Raw genomic sequence first — 13,383 nt, forward strand, 5'->3', positions numbered from 1 at the left:
GCAAACTGTGGCAAATGTGCATCGGGCTGGTCGCCCTAGCATCTCTGAAGAAGAAGTGCATGCTGTTTCCGCGTTAGTGGACAGTGATTGACACCATACAATTCATGAGCTCATCCACGATACTGGATTAGTGCATACAACTGTGCTTCGCATCCTGAAGGAACCACTGGGCATGCGAAAAATTGCATCACTATGGGTTCCGCATGACTTGACTGAAATGCAGAAATGGATGCGTTATGACAGTGCTCAGATGCACTTGGAGTGTTATGAGCACGAAGGAGAGGCTTTCTTACACCATATCGCAACACTGGATGAGAGATGGGCCACATTGTACGAGCCAAACTGAAACGCCAATCCAATGAATGGCGTCATTATGGGTCGCCGCGAAAGTCAAAAGTGCATCAGAGCCCCAGTATGGTGAAAGTTATGGTGATTCTTGCGTACAATTGTGATGGTGTTATCCTAATGCATTATGTTCCTCCATGGCAGACCGTCAATGCACAGTATTACTGTTCATTTTTGGAGCATCACCTGTGACCAGCTTTGTGAAAGAAGCGGCGACACTTTCTGCGCAAGCCACACATCATTTTGCATGACAATGCATGGGCGCATACAGCACAAGCTGTGGCTACTCTGTTTGGTCGATGGGACTGGGAAGTGCTGTACCATTCACCATACTCCCTGGACTTAAGTCCTTGTGACTTTGATTTGATTCCGAAGATGAAGGAACCAATTCGTGGCATTCGCTTCAGAAGTGTTACAGAGATTCGACAGGCAGTAGACCGCTCCATTCACACCACAGAAAAGGCTGTGCTAACGGTATACTATGGATTCCACATCGCTGGCAACAGGTTCTACACAATGCTGGTGACTACTATGAAGAACAGTAACAGGTGTAAACATGTAACTCTTTTGTATCGGTTGTGAATAAACAGTTTTCACTATTTAAGTTCCAACCCTCATATATAGAAAAGATCCTCCACGAGTTCAGTGTAAAGGTGGAAATGGAGGGGGATAGTATGTTTGCAAAGTGCTCTTAATTGTTGAAGAAATTACAACTTATTTTGAGTTAGTAACTGTAGTGAGCTGGCCTCGACAAATTCCTAGGGAAGATGCAGTGGTTCTCTGTAGACTATTTCTGCAGCTAAAGAGTCCAAATCTCGTTTATCCATCATTTTAAAGCCCAAGAGAATGATCGGAACGGTGGAAGTCCAGAATGTACCATGACATTTGAGCACTCCCTCCATGGAACAGTGCTATCTCTTGACCATGCTATTATTAGCAGGGTGGTAGATAGTAGTTTTATGATGTACACACATGCAAAATGTAGCCAGCTGGGTGAACAACTCCAATTCAAACTGCCTGCCTCAATCAGTAATTATGTGGAGCGACCAGCCAAACCTAGCTAGCCAAAATGACGTGAAGCCAGAGGCAATGGTTTCTGTGATAATGTTGTCCACAGATGTTGCCTCTGGTCAGCACGTAAATTGGTCAGTCATTGTAAGGAGATATTGCTGGTTGTTCAGTGGAGAAAGCAGTCCCACAACACCAAGTTCCACATGAGTGAAACAAGAGGTTGCATCTGGAAAGTTACTCATTGGTGTCTGCACATGATGGGGCACTTTGCAAATCTGGTATTGAAGGCATGTCCACGTCCACCCTGGCATGTCCATGTCCACCCTTGGCAATCCCTCTCCACATATCGCCAAATGAAGCATTAAGCATTGTAACATGAGGTGAAAGATGGGAAGGGCTCCAGGGTGACATAGGTTGTGGACACTGTCGAAGGCTTGTCGTTGGAAAGCTGACAGAAGAAAAGGATGAGGTCCTTCTCAGGAGATGTTAGAATATAGTCTGGCATCTTCTCTTTGAATGTCGACGAGTTGCAGCTGCAATGCTGATGTGGCATCGTTGGTGAATGTTTGAAACTCTCAGCCATCCTGTTGTGCATGTGCTGTAAGTCCATACTAAATTGACTTATAAATTCCAGATGATTGAACTGGCGGGGGAATGTTTGATGCTATTCCTTTTGAATGTGTAGATCATTGGTTTGTGATCTGCATATATCATGAATGTCCTTGCTTTATTTGTGGATGTAAGTATTTAACTGCTTCACACACAGCAAGGAATTCACATTGTATGCACTCCACTTATGCTGATACAATGACAATTTGTGGGAGAAATATGCGAGTGGTTGTCACGAATCTTGTGACCTTTGTTACTTAAATACTTCTTGTAGATGCCGATGATGTTGCTCTCTGGTGACAGATGGTTGGTGGTGGTTGGTTTGGGGAAGGAGACCAGACAGCGTGGTCATCGGTCTCATCGGATTAGGGAAGGATGGGGAAGGAAGTCGGCCGTGCCCTTTCAGAGGAACCATCCCGGCATTTGCCTGGAGTGATTTAGGGAAATCACGGAAAACCTAAATCAGGATGGCCGGACGCGGGATTGAACCGTCGTCCTCCCGAATGCGAGTCCAGTGTGCTAACCACTGCGCCACCCCGCTCGGTCTCTGGTGACAGAAAACAAAGGTATGTCATCCAAGTATGCGACACATGCGGCAGTCCTCATAGAATGGAATCAATAAACTTCTGTCCGCTTTGTGCAGCGTTCTGTAACCCAAATATCAGTGATTATCCTCTGTCTTCAGAATGTCCTCTTCTGCCACAGGTAAGTGTGTATGTGCCTTGGTATAGCCTAAAACAATGAATATTGTTGCAATGGGGAGATCATAATTATAGACATACACCAAAGGCATGGGATACCAATTACGCATGGTTGTTGCGTTGAGTGCTCAACAGTCACTGCATGGGCGCCAGGCTTCTCCTTTCTTCAGAAAAAGATGCAGTGCAGATGACCATGGGCTACTTGCGGGCCGGATAATGCCTTCTTTAAACATCACACTGAATTCTGCTTTAACAGTGGCCAAACAATCAGGTGAGAATCTCTTTGGTCTACAAGATGCTGATGGACCATCTGTGTGCTGCGGTCAGCCCGGTAATACTGTCAACCGGTTTGGCATTGGCTATATCTGGTAAAAGATGGTAATGTGCCAGGAGATCAGCTCCACAGTGTCAGCAACAGTAAGGTCCTACATAAATGGATGCAACAGTCCCACATTCAACTTTATCCACTGCATTCAATATGTATAGATAGATGAGTTGTTCACCAAAGGTAAACAGAACACAGTCAGCAGTCTACAGTGGTGGACTAAAGTTCCTGGCAGGATACTCTAGCCTGAGCCAGTGTCTATTAAATATTCCTGACCAGATCTCCTGTCAATAAAACACAGGCATCATGACTTTGTTGAGCAGTCAGTTGCTTCTACTACCAGCTGCCGCTGGCATTTGGGTGCAAACACAGTGCTGTACATTTACGCATATGTTTGCGGAACCTACGGTTGTTCCAGCATGTAAAGTAATATGTGTTTGAAAAAGCAACATTTGTTGATGATCAGCTACTGGATCTCTGGTGATTACATCCTGTACCATTCCAAACACTGCCCTAGGACAATAGCATGCTGATCAGTGTGCATGGCATATCTACTTCCACTACCAGTGAGTCAAATTCCATGCATGTGACGATTGGTGCCCCTGTCACACTGATACATGGCACTGTCACTGCATTAACCTGTGTGGGTGTGATGTTCTCTAAAATCCAATCTGCAAGCTCAGCCACCATGTCCAACAAGATTTATGTCTGCGGCGCCACGATCGCTTTGATTTGTGGAGGTAATCGGCTACTCCATGGGGTGTGTAGCAGGTTATAAAGGACGGTAACTGTATCAAATTTCCTCTGGAGATGATGCAGATATTGCAACAGTTTACGATCACTGATGTCTTCTTGTGTTAGTACCGGTCTGATCCAGTTTTGAACAGCACAGCTACTCTCCAGATTAATTCTGATTTTCATATCAATTTTTGTGTGGCAGCGCAGTGATCATTTCTTGTACCTCTGCAGCTTAGTGATGGTCGAGTTGGCTAACAACATGGGTGAATTTTGTCAAGTCAGTCGTAATCCCTGGATAGCTAAAACTGGGTTCAACTTGAGCAAACCATAAAATTGGGTTGTTTGGCCAGATGGATGTAAATTGACTGCTTGTCTAGACACTGTTGGCATGTCTGAATCTTACCTGATATTTAAATACTGTAGTAGTCACTCAACCTTCTTCTTTATGTCAGGGTCACTATTTGCCAAGACTACAGGATTTGAGCTAAATGATCTTTGCTTGGCATGAAGAAAATCGAGTCTGGAGGTTTCACGGAACAAAACAGTGTCTGACAAATAGATTGGACAAGCACTTCCTCTCTAAGTTGAATACAAATCCAAACATTTAACTTTCAGGTGAAACGTTCTGAACATGCCTATAACTCAGGAAGAGGCAAAAAGAAAAATGGTCATTAACACTGTATAATTGAGAGACTAATTCTGAATGGAACATAGAAACATGGAACATACAAATCATATAAAAATTCGCATGTGAAAAAATAAACAATACAAAAGAACTTCAAAAACAGCACCCCTGGTAGTTGGAGTGGAAGCTGTTTGACAGCTGCAGCTCATCTGTTAACACAGACCACATGCATGACACTGCACCACTGATCACAATGACATTGCCTGTTGGAGCGAACTTTGTAGCAGACACTACAATGCAATTGTGATTGTAATGAAACTGAAATGTTTTGTGGGGAGGATATGTAACCATGTGAATACATAATAGATGGGCAATACAAGATTTTGTGTCAAAAGGAAAATCAAATTGAGTAAACAATATAATTATAAGAAGACATATATAGTATTGTGCTTTTATGTATGTGTGTCAGCAGTACTTAGAATTTCTGCTCCTGAAGGTATGTAATGGTCGGCCTTTCTGTCTCTGAACTTTAAGTAAGTTCTTTGCTGGTATAAGAAAAGACAGCCTATGATGTAATGGAAGCTGAGTAAATGATAATAGAAAACAACCAGGGGCTGCATTCAAGTGTACAGTTGAAGCCTACAATGCATAGGAAAGTCAAGAGGTCTTTAGGTGGCGACTGGGGTGGCCGAGTGGTTCTAGGCGCTTTAGCCTGGAACCGCGCGACCACTACGATCGCAGGTTTGAATCCTGCCTCGGGCATGGATGTGTGTGATGTCCTTAGGTTAATTAGGTTTAAGCAGTTCCAAGTTCTAGGGGACTGATGACCTAAAAAGTTAAGTCCCATAGTGCTCAGAGCCATTTGAACAATTTATCTTTAGGTGGAGTGGATGACAAATAGCTAATGATAATAAAACAAATTCTCCTACTACCACAAACAAGTTTATTCCTCATGGATGATATCCTAGCTGTGTCAAAAATGTTTTAAAATTGAAAATTTCAATGATTACCCCCATCCCCTTCGTCTTATTAAGGGCCTAGGATAATCAAATTGAGTTAAGTCTGATCAGTGAATGTCGAAAAGCTTAATACTGTTTGGTGAGAAGTTTATGATTTACAGTAATTATATGGTAACTGTGCAAATGGAGAAGCTCATGGGTTGAGAGAATTATGTATTTTGGAAGTTTGCAGTAGAAGCTTATCTACAGCTGGACAACTTTTGGGATGTCACACATGGAACCTTAAAGACCAGAGAACAAAGATTGTAAAACAAAATTCAAATTAATTGTTCTAGTCCATCTTGTAAGTTACATTCATACAGAAAAGGCTAGCATGGCAAAGGAAATACGGGACAATCCAAGGGGAGCTTTTGAAGACTGAGGTTTAACTAGGATAGTGTGTTTGCTAAGAGAACTTATCACCACACATTTAGATGAATATAAATACTGGTATGTTGATGTATAGGTAAACAAAATCATTTCCATTTTGAATAGTCTGAGAAATTATGGATTCTACATTACTGAAGAACAGATTGGTACCTTGTTACCAACAGGACTGCCTGATAAGTAGTGGACTTAGAGAGTTCAGTGATACCAATTACAGGCAACACTGTAACAGTCTAGGTATTACAAGCTGTTAAGAATGTACAAAAACATTTTATCCAGGACAGAGAAATGGCTTTGTATGTTAAAATACGAAAAGAAGAAACACGTTTAATGTTATAAATGCCAAAGAATGGAAATTTTGTATCGTACTGCACAGAAAAAAAGAGTTCACAAGAAAAAAGTCATGTTTAAAAAGGTCAGGAAATGATGGCAAGCAATCACCGAAAAGAAGGTAAGGTACTTACTGTGTGTTATTCTTATAATAAAACTGAAAGTAAGAGTACAGACTGGTTCCTGGATTCTGGTGCATCTACGCAAATTACCACAGATCAACTTAATTTTATATGATGTTTCTGCTAAAACACACATTGGTAGTTCCACAGTGGATGGTATGATGTTTCTTTTAAAACACAGATTGATTTTTTAACATGGATGGTGTGATGTTTCTCCTAAAACACACAACACACACTGGTGTTTCAACAGTAGATGGTTCTCAATTACAAGTGAACTGCTATGAAATATAAACTTTAGTTTCTATGTTAAAGGAGATGACAAGGTATTACAGAAAATTATGTACATTATTTGAAGAATGTGGCCATAAATTTGCTTTCAATGAGTGAAATGGTGAATAAGAGCAACACAGTAATTTTTTTTTATTTAAATGGTGCAGAAATAACTGATCAGAGTAGCAGTGTGATAGCCACAGCAAATTAAGAAAGGGGTATTTATAAATTAGATGTTCTTAAAGTTGGAAATGGTTACTCAGTATATTCTGCAAAAAGTTTTTGATGGCACTGAAGACTCAGGCATCTTAACAGGAAAAGTATGGCCTCGTAAAAAAGTATGACAGCAAGGGCAAAGTAATGTAATGTGTTGTGACTTACCTTGTGAAAATTGTATACAAGGAAATCTAATGGGATTACCACTTAAAACCAGTAAAAATAGATCTACTGAGCTTTTACAGCTGATCACAGACATCTGTGGATCTATGGAAAAATTATCTACAGGAGACAGTTGTTGTTTCCTTATCATGACAGAAAGTTTTTCAAGATATACCTATGTTTATTTCCTTATAACCTAGCACAAACTGAGCAAAGTATTTGCCAGTTTTCACACTGTTGTTGAAAGCAGACTGGTAGGAAGATAAAAGTTCTCAGATAAGACAATGGTACAAAATATGTCAACAGTTTAGGCAACAACTGAGTGAAGTTGGAATCAGACATCAAGTTACACTTTGCTATAGTTCTGCTCGAAACAGAGTAGCAGAAGGACTAACACAGCAATTGTAGAGAAAGCAAGGAGCATGTTGAAATGCAATCCGAAAACAAAGGAAGTAGGTTACAGTACGCTTGTTCGCCCACTGCTTGAATACTGCTCAGCAGTGTGGGATCCGTACCAGATAGGGTTGATAGAAGAGATAGAGAAGATCCAACGGAGAGCAGCGCGCTTCGTTACAGGATCATTTAGTAATCGCGAAAGCGTTACGGAGATGATAGATAAACTCCAGTGGAAGACTCTGCAGGAGAGACGCTCAGTAGCTCGGTACGGGCTTTTATTGAAGTTTCGAGAACATACCTTCACCGAAGAGTCAAGCAGTATATTGCTCCCTCCTACGTATATCTCGCGAAGAGACCATGAGGATAAAATCAGAGAGATTAGAGCCCACACAGAGGCATACCGACAATCCTTCTTTCCACGAACAATACGAGACTGGAATAGAAGGGAGAACCGATAGAGGTACTGAAAGTACCCTCCGCCACACACCGTCAGGTGGCTTGCGGAGTATGGATGTAGATGTAGATGTAGATGCAGGATTACAAAAATGTTACTGGGTAGAAACAGTATCACTTGCAGTGTATCTAAATAATAGATTGCTTACTAAAATTGTTCCAAATAAGACTCCATATGAAGTTTTGACTGGAAAAGAACCTAATCTAGATCATCTATGAATGTCTGCTTGTAAGGCCATGATACAAGTTCCCAAAAGCATTAGGAGAAAACAGGACTCTAAACCTGATTTTTTTGTTGTTGGATACTATGAAAATTACAAATGTTACAGCCTCATAAATTCTAAAAAGAAAAGGGCAATAGCTAGAAAAGATTTTATATTTTTAGAATCTGGTGAAAATGGAAAAATTTTTGAAAAAGTATGTGCAGATATCCTGAGGAAGATGTCCAAGAACATGCAAAGGCTGCAGTAAACTTGCAAACTAAAGCACCAGAAGTAGTTCAGGAACAATCAGATATGTTTCTTGAAGATGTACTGGGTAATGAGATATAGGAAACTCCAGCAGCAGAGGTTGTAAATTTATGGAGTACAACAAAATCTAAAGTTGTATCCATTTTATGAGATGGCTGCTCAAACAATCAACAGTGAATCTCTTACTGTTGAAGAAGCCTTGGCCAGCCTAAATGCAATTGGAAGAAAGCTGTAGAAAAGGAATTACAGTCTTTCACCAAGACTGATACTTACGAGTGGGTTGATGCACCACAATGAAATAAACCATTACGAGTGAGATCAGTCTTTAGCATTAAAAACCCTGAAGACGCAACATCAATTTTTAAGGCTTGTTTGGTAGTTAAAGGCTGTTCTGAAATAGAGGGCACAGAATATAAAGAAAAATTCTCATTTTTTGTGAAATACGCTTCCTTAAGACATCTCCTGTCCCTTGCTATAAAAGAAAATTTATTAAACCACCACATCGATGTGAAGACCAAATATCTCAATGGAAAACTGAAGCAAGAAATTTTTGTTATTCCGCCAGAGGAGCCAAGAAAACTCCTCAAGAAAAGAATAAAATCTGGCATCCCATAAGGAGCATGTATGGTCTTAAATAAAGTGGTTACCTTTGGAAACAGTGCTTACATAAAGCATTAACAAGAATGAACATGAGTCATTTTGCGGCTGACCTTGGTATATATCACAAAAGAAATGAAGAAGAAACTATAATTTTGGCCATATGGGTTGATGATATTTTTATTTTGACAAGAAGTGAATGTTCAATGAATAGTTTCAAGAAAGAACTTCAATCTGAATTTCATATGCATGGCGAAGTGAAACAATAGCTTGGTATAAGGATCATAAGAAGTGACAATGAAGGAGAATTGTCAACTGATCAATCAATGTACACAGAGGATGCTAGAAAAATTTGGTATGAATAATTTTAAGCCAGTTTCCACACCTTTGGAACAGAGTGTGAAGTTGTTAGTAATAGAAAATGATGAAATATGCTAAAAGGAAGTGCCTTATACGGAGGTAGTGGGAAGTCTTTTTATATTTAACTCTAACTTCCAAGCCAGATACTGCCTGTGTTATAATACTGCGAGCAAATTTTATCAAAGACCTTAGAATTAAACATTGGGTTGCAGTTAAAAGAATATTCAGAAATTTAAAAAGGATCTGTTGATTATAAATTAAGGTACTATAAGACTAGAATTTTATAGTGAAGCAGACTGAGGAAGTGAACTGTATAACAAACATTCTGTTACAGGTAGCTGTTTCAAGTTGGAGATCCTGGTCTTGCAAGAAACAAATAACACTGGCTTTAGAGTAGTGTTTAGACTGAATATATGGTGTTGTCTTTCACCATACAAGAAGTGTTATGGTTAAGAACTCTTATAAGTTGTGTGTGTGTGTGGGGGGGGGGGGGGGGGAGGGGGAGAGGGGGGGAAGAGGGGAGGAGACACCAACAATGCCATCACATACACAACTGTATGTTTATGAGACTTTTTCTACTTACCGAATTTTACATTCAGCAGCATGAGTTTAAATACTGACTGGATTGGCAACTATCTTACTTCACTCATACAGAGATAAATGCTTTATAATGATCAACAGAGTTTTTGGTGTTTATTTTGTCTCATAGCTTTCAAAAATTTAATTTCTAGTCCATTTCCTGAACCGAGTAATAGTCATCTCTTAAAGACAATGTTTGAATCTTATCTATTTTAACCATAAATGGTAAGCTCCAGCAGTGTGGAAAAAAAGTACTTCATTATACAGGTTATTATCTAACAAAATTGTAAGAATAGCCTGTTTATTTGTGATGTAGAATGTGTAAGACATTAATAAACACAGGTTTTTAATTCCTGTACTGATATTAACAGATACTACTTCATACTTTATGAACTTACTGTAAAACATTTACCAGGTAAATTGTATGGTGTACTGAAGCATATAAAATTCTTTTCGATTTCTATAACGGAAATGGATATACAATTTGATGCAGATTCCAAATAACTCATTCTCCCCTTCTACTTGTGGAAAAAAGAAATACACACACACACAATTAAATGTACAAGAGCAGAGAAGTATTTGTGCTAAACATATTTTATTTACTTCTCCCACCTTTGATTTCCCGCTAAATTATAGGTCTGTTTTCCTGAAGTTTTCATTTTCATTTATCCTGAAGAATTTACTTATACTTTACAAACTGGCAACAGGCTGTGGCAGTTATTCCCCCACACCTCCTTGCACTAGGCCCAAGCTGTTATATTATCAAAACTGTTCAGATACTCAACAGATCTGTTCCACCACCATTACAGACAGTGTTTCAGTGGGCAAATTTTATTAACTAGTGTGATTTCCAAGAATTCTTTGAAAATAAAAGAAATGAAGAATTGTGTTCAAATTATTTGCTTTTACTCAGAAGCGAAACGTCCAAGTATTTATTTCCCCCAACTGCCCAAAGGACATCAATAGCTAGTGACAGTTCAGATATACTGTTTCTAGGTTTATTATACATAAGCTTCCCTTAACAACAGTGTTGTGTAGGGAACACAATTGTAACTGCAGTGATTTCCACAATGGAGACATGTTATCATACATATGCTGGTATTAAAAAAACATGTATAATGTATTGAAAGTGAAAATTATTATAAAATGTTGAATACTATACTTCTGATATCCGCATTTAGTTTTATGGTGGGGATGTTGCAAGCACTGGATTGTTGGTTGTGTTAGAATGGCAAAATTGATACATGGGCAAAAATTATACTCCTAGTGTCTTAAAACAGTGGGAAAAACGAAGTTGATTGTGGAATATTTGAAGCAGAATGCAGATAATGAGCTGTTATGTCTAGTTTCTTTGTAGCTTAAATACTGCTCTAGTGTGCTTCAAAATGTCCAGTAGCATTATTGTGAAAATACAAAGTAGTCTCACAATGCACAAAACACACAGGACAATAACAGCAATTTTCAAGCATCAAAACTATGAACAAGTAATGGAAAACGTTTTAAAATGACATTAATATTGGTAAATATCTTCACAAACCGTGGTAATGCAAGAATACCAAAGATATCAAACGAACTTCTTACCAGATCGCAGTGTCGAGTATCAGACACAGGTAATTAGATCGTCTCACAGTGTAAAATAAGTTGCTGTTTACTGTTTTCAGAGTCTTGTGTGTACGATATTATTTACTTTTAAATCCTACAGAAATAAATTTCACGTACGTCCCACAATGCTTTTCGTCTTTCCGAACGGAACGACATTAACGACATCTAGCGTGTACCACAAAACTTTTGATCGTTGCTTCGCTATCTTGTGTGGAACACCACATGTAGCATGCTAAAAACTTTTAAAACAGTACGATATGAGTTACTGAAACGTAGGTGGGTCTTCTAGAATAAAAAATTATGCAATTATACTTTTAAAAATCGCAGCGTAAACAACGATCGTTTTGAAAACGTCGAGGCTGTAAAACCCAATGTATTACTACATACTACATGATATTGATGATGACAATGAGTATACGGTCACATAAAACGAGAGAACACAGCAATGTATTAACCAACTCAGATATGTTAACGAGTGTTAGCTTCTCACTGTTTTTTTACACGTTTTTGCGGAAAGAGTTCAAAAGACGTTCATTTTCTCTCAAGAGTCCAGTGACAACATGGAGGTATGAGTGACAATGACCTTCAAACATTTTCTTTTGCTCTAGGCCTCGTTAATATTAAGCTAACTTGAACAGTAGAGCGCTACAGTGTTGTTTGGGACAATAAATGTACTTATTGTTCTTCTTAGCATGTGAAAGAGGCTTCCACTCTGTAATAAATTTTTAAAGAAGGAGAAATGCTCCATAAAACGGAAAACTGAGTGTTCGGATCCCTTTTTTAGTAATAGAAATCTCCTCACACAGTCTTCAAAATGTTGTATTTTATCTGTGGCATATTCTTTTAATGTCTCTGACGCTAGGTTATAGAACCTATGACATTTGCTTCATGTATATCTTTGAACATGCGTTGTTTGTTTTAAATTATAGGTAGTATAGAATAAAATTGAGAAGTGGTAGCTTTAAAAGTATATTATGTTACCTAGAGAAATGTTATATATCATATAGATATTCCACTTTTATTTGCCAAGTATTTCGACAAGGTAACAGATAATTTGCGCTCTCCTCAGCTAGTTATAGAAAGAAGTCAAAATACATTCATTGCCTGTAGCATCAAAGACATCCTGTTAAGAAATAAGAGACGTACATGACGTAACTTCATCTCTCATTGTTGGAAAAAATAGAGTTGCGTTGATAGTGATGTTCAGCACAGTCTTTAGAAATTTTACGTCTACATGTGTATTCTGTGCCATGCTACTCTCGAAACCGTCGCATTCCTATCAGCGAAGACGCGTGTTACACTGGTACCAATGGTTAATAAATGAAAAATGACTTTTGCCATCCAAATTGAATCACTTGTTTGATGCATCTTACCTGCTGTTATATTGCAGCACATAAATAGTTAAAAGTGCCTGGTCATAGCTTTATTTTTTTTAAAATTAATCTGATGAATTTCTGGTGGAGTGAAGTGCAAGTTGGTAGGAGTAAACATGGAATGCTCAATGCTGTTTTTGCAATTATGTTTCAGAAAAAGTGAATTGTACAGGATGATTAAATGATATACCGTACATAAAAACTTTGTTCCATTTATTAATGCACGAAATTCTCTTTTCCGCAGCTCGTACCATAATTTAATCTGGCTCTTTAGTTAATTGTAGAATATATTTCCATGGAAGGCTATTTATTTGTGTAATAATGCTATGTACTGATAAGAGGGCTCGTATTTGTTAGGCTAATAATACATAATTAACTATCATATTTCTAATCAGTAATTGTTGGATCAAATATAAATAAATAAATATTGACCTCATGATTTCGGAAGCCATTTCGAGATGAAGTTTGCGATATTAGCAGTGTTGACCAGATTCATGTAAATGTTTGAACTATTGATGCGTTGCGTTTACAACTAACTATAAGTGAAAATAACATAGTTTCAGAAGAGTTATGTGATGGATCCTAATTAAAAAAATTTTTTCCTTGCTACTAATGCCCAGGCAGTTACTCTCCCAGTTCAATGCCCCACTCAAGATAGATATTCTGATTTGCCAATTTTTGAGAGGCCGAAGAATGTCACTTGGGATGACTCTT

At 38.5% G+C, this 13,383-nt stretch overlaps 1 protein-coding gene across 1 annotated transcript in view; it reads right to left on the minus strand.

The window, feature by feature from the left end:
- LOC126191065 (zinc finger protein 532-like) overlaps positions 1–11,478 on the minus strand; it is a 78,519-nt gene extending 67,041 nt beyond the window's left edge. Inside the window, exon 1 of the mRNA XM_049931782.1 lies at positions 11,276–11,478. The gene's annotated coding sequence lies outside the window, so the exon portion shown is untranslated. The remainder of the gene's footprint in view (positions 1–11,275) is intronic.
- Positions 11,479–13,383: the final 1,905 nt, after the last annotated feature.

This window comes from Schistocerca cancellata, chromosome 6 (assembly GCF_023864275.1).
Source record: "Schistocerca cancellata isolate TAMUIC-IGC-003103 chromosome 6, iqSchCanc2.1, whole genome shotgun sequence".
Classification (NCBI taxonomy): Eukaryota; Metazoa; Arthropoda; class Insecta; order Orthoptera; family Acrididae; genus Schistocerca; species Schistocerca cancellata.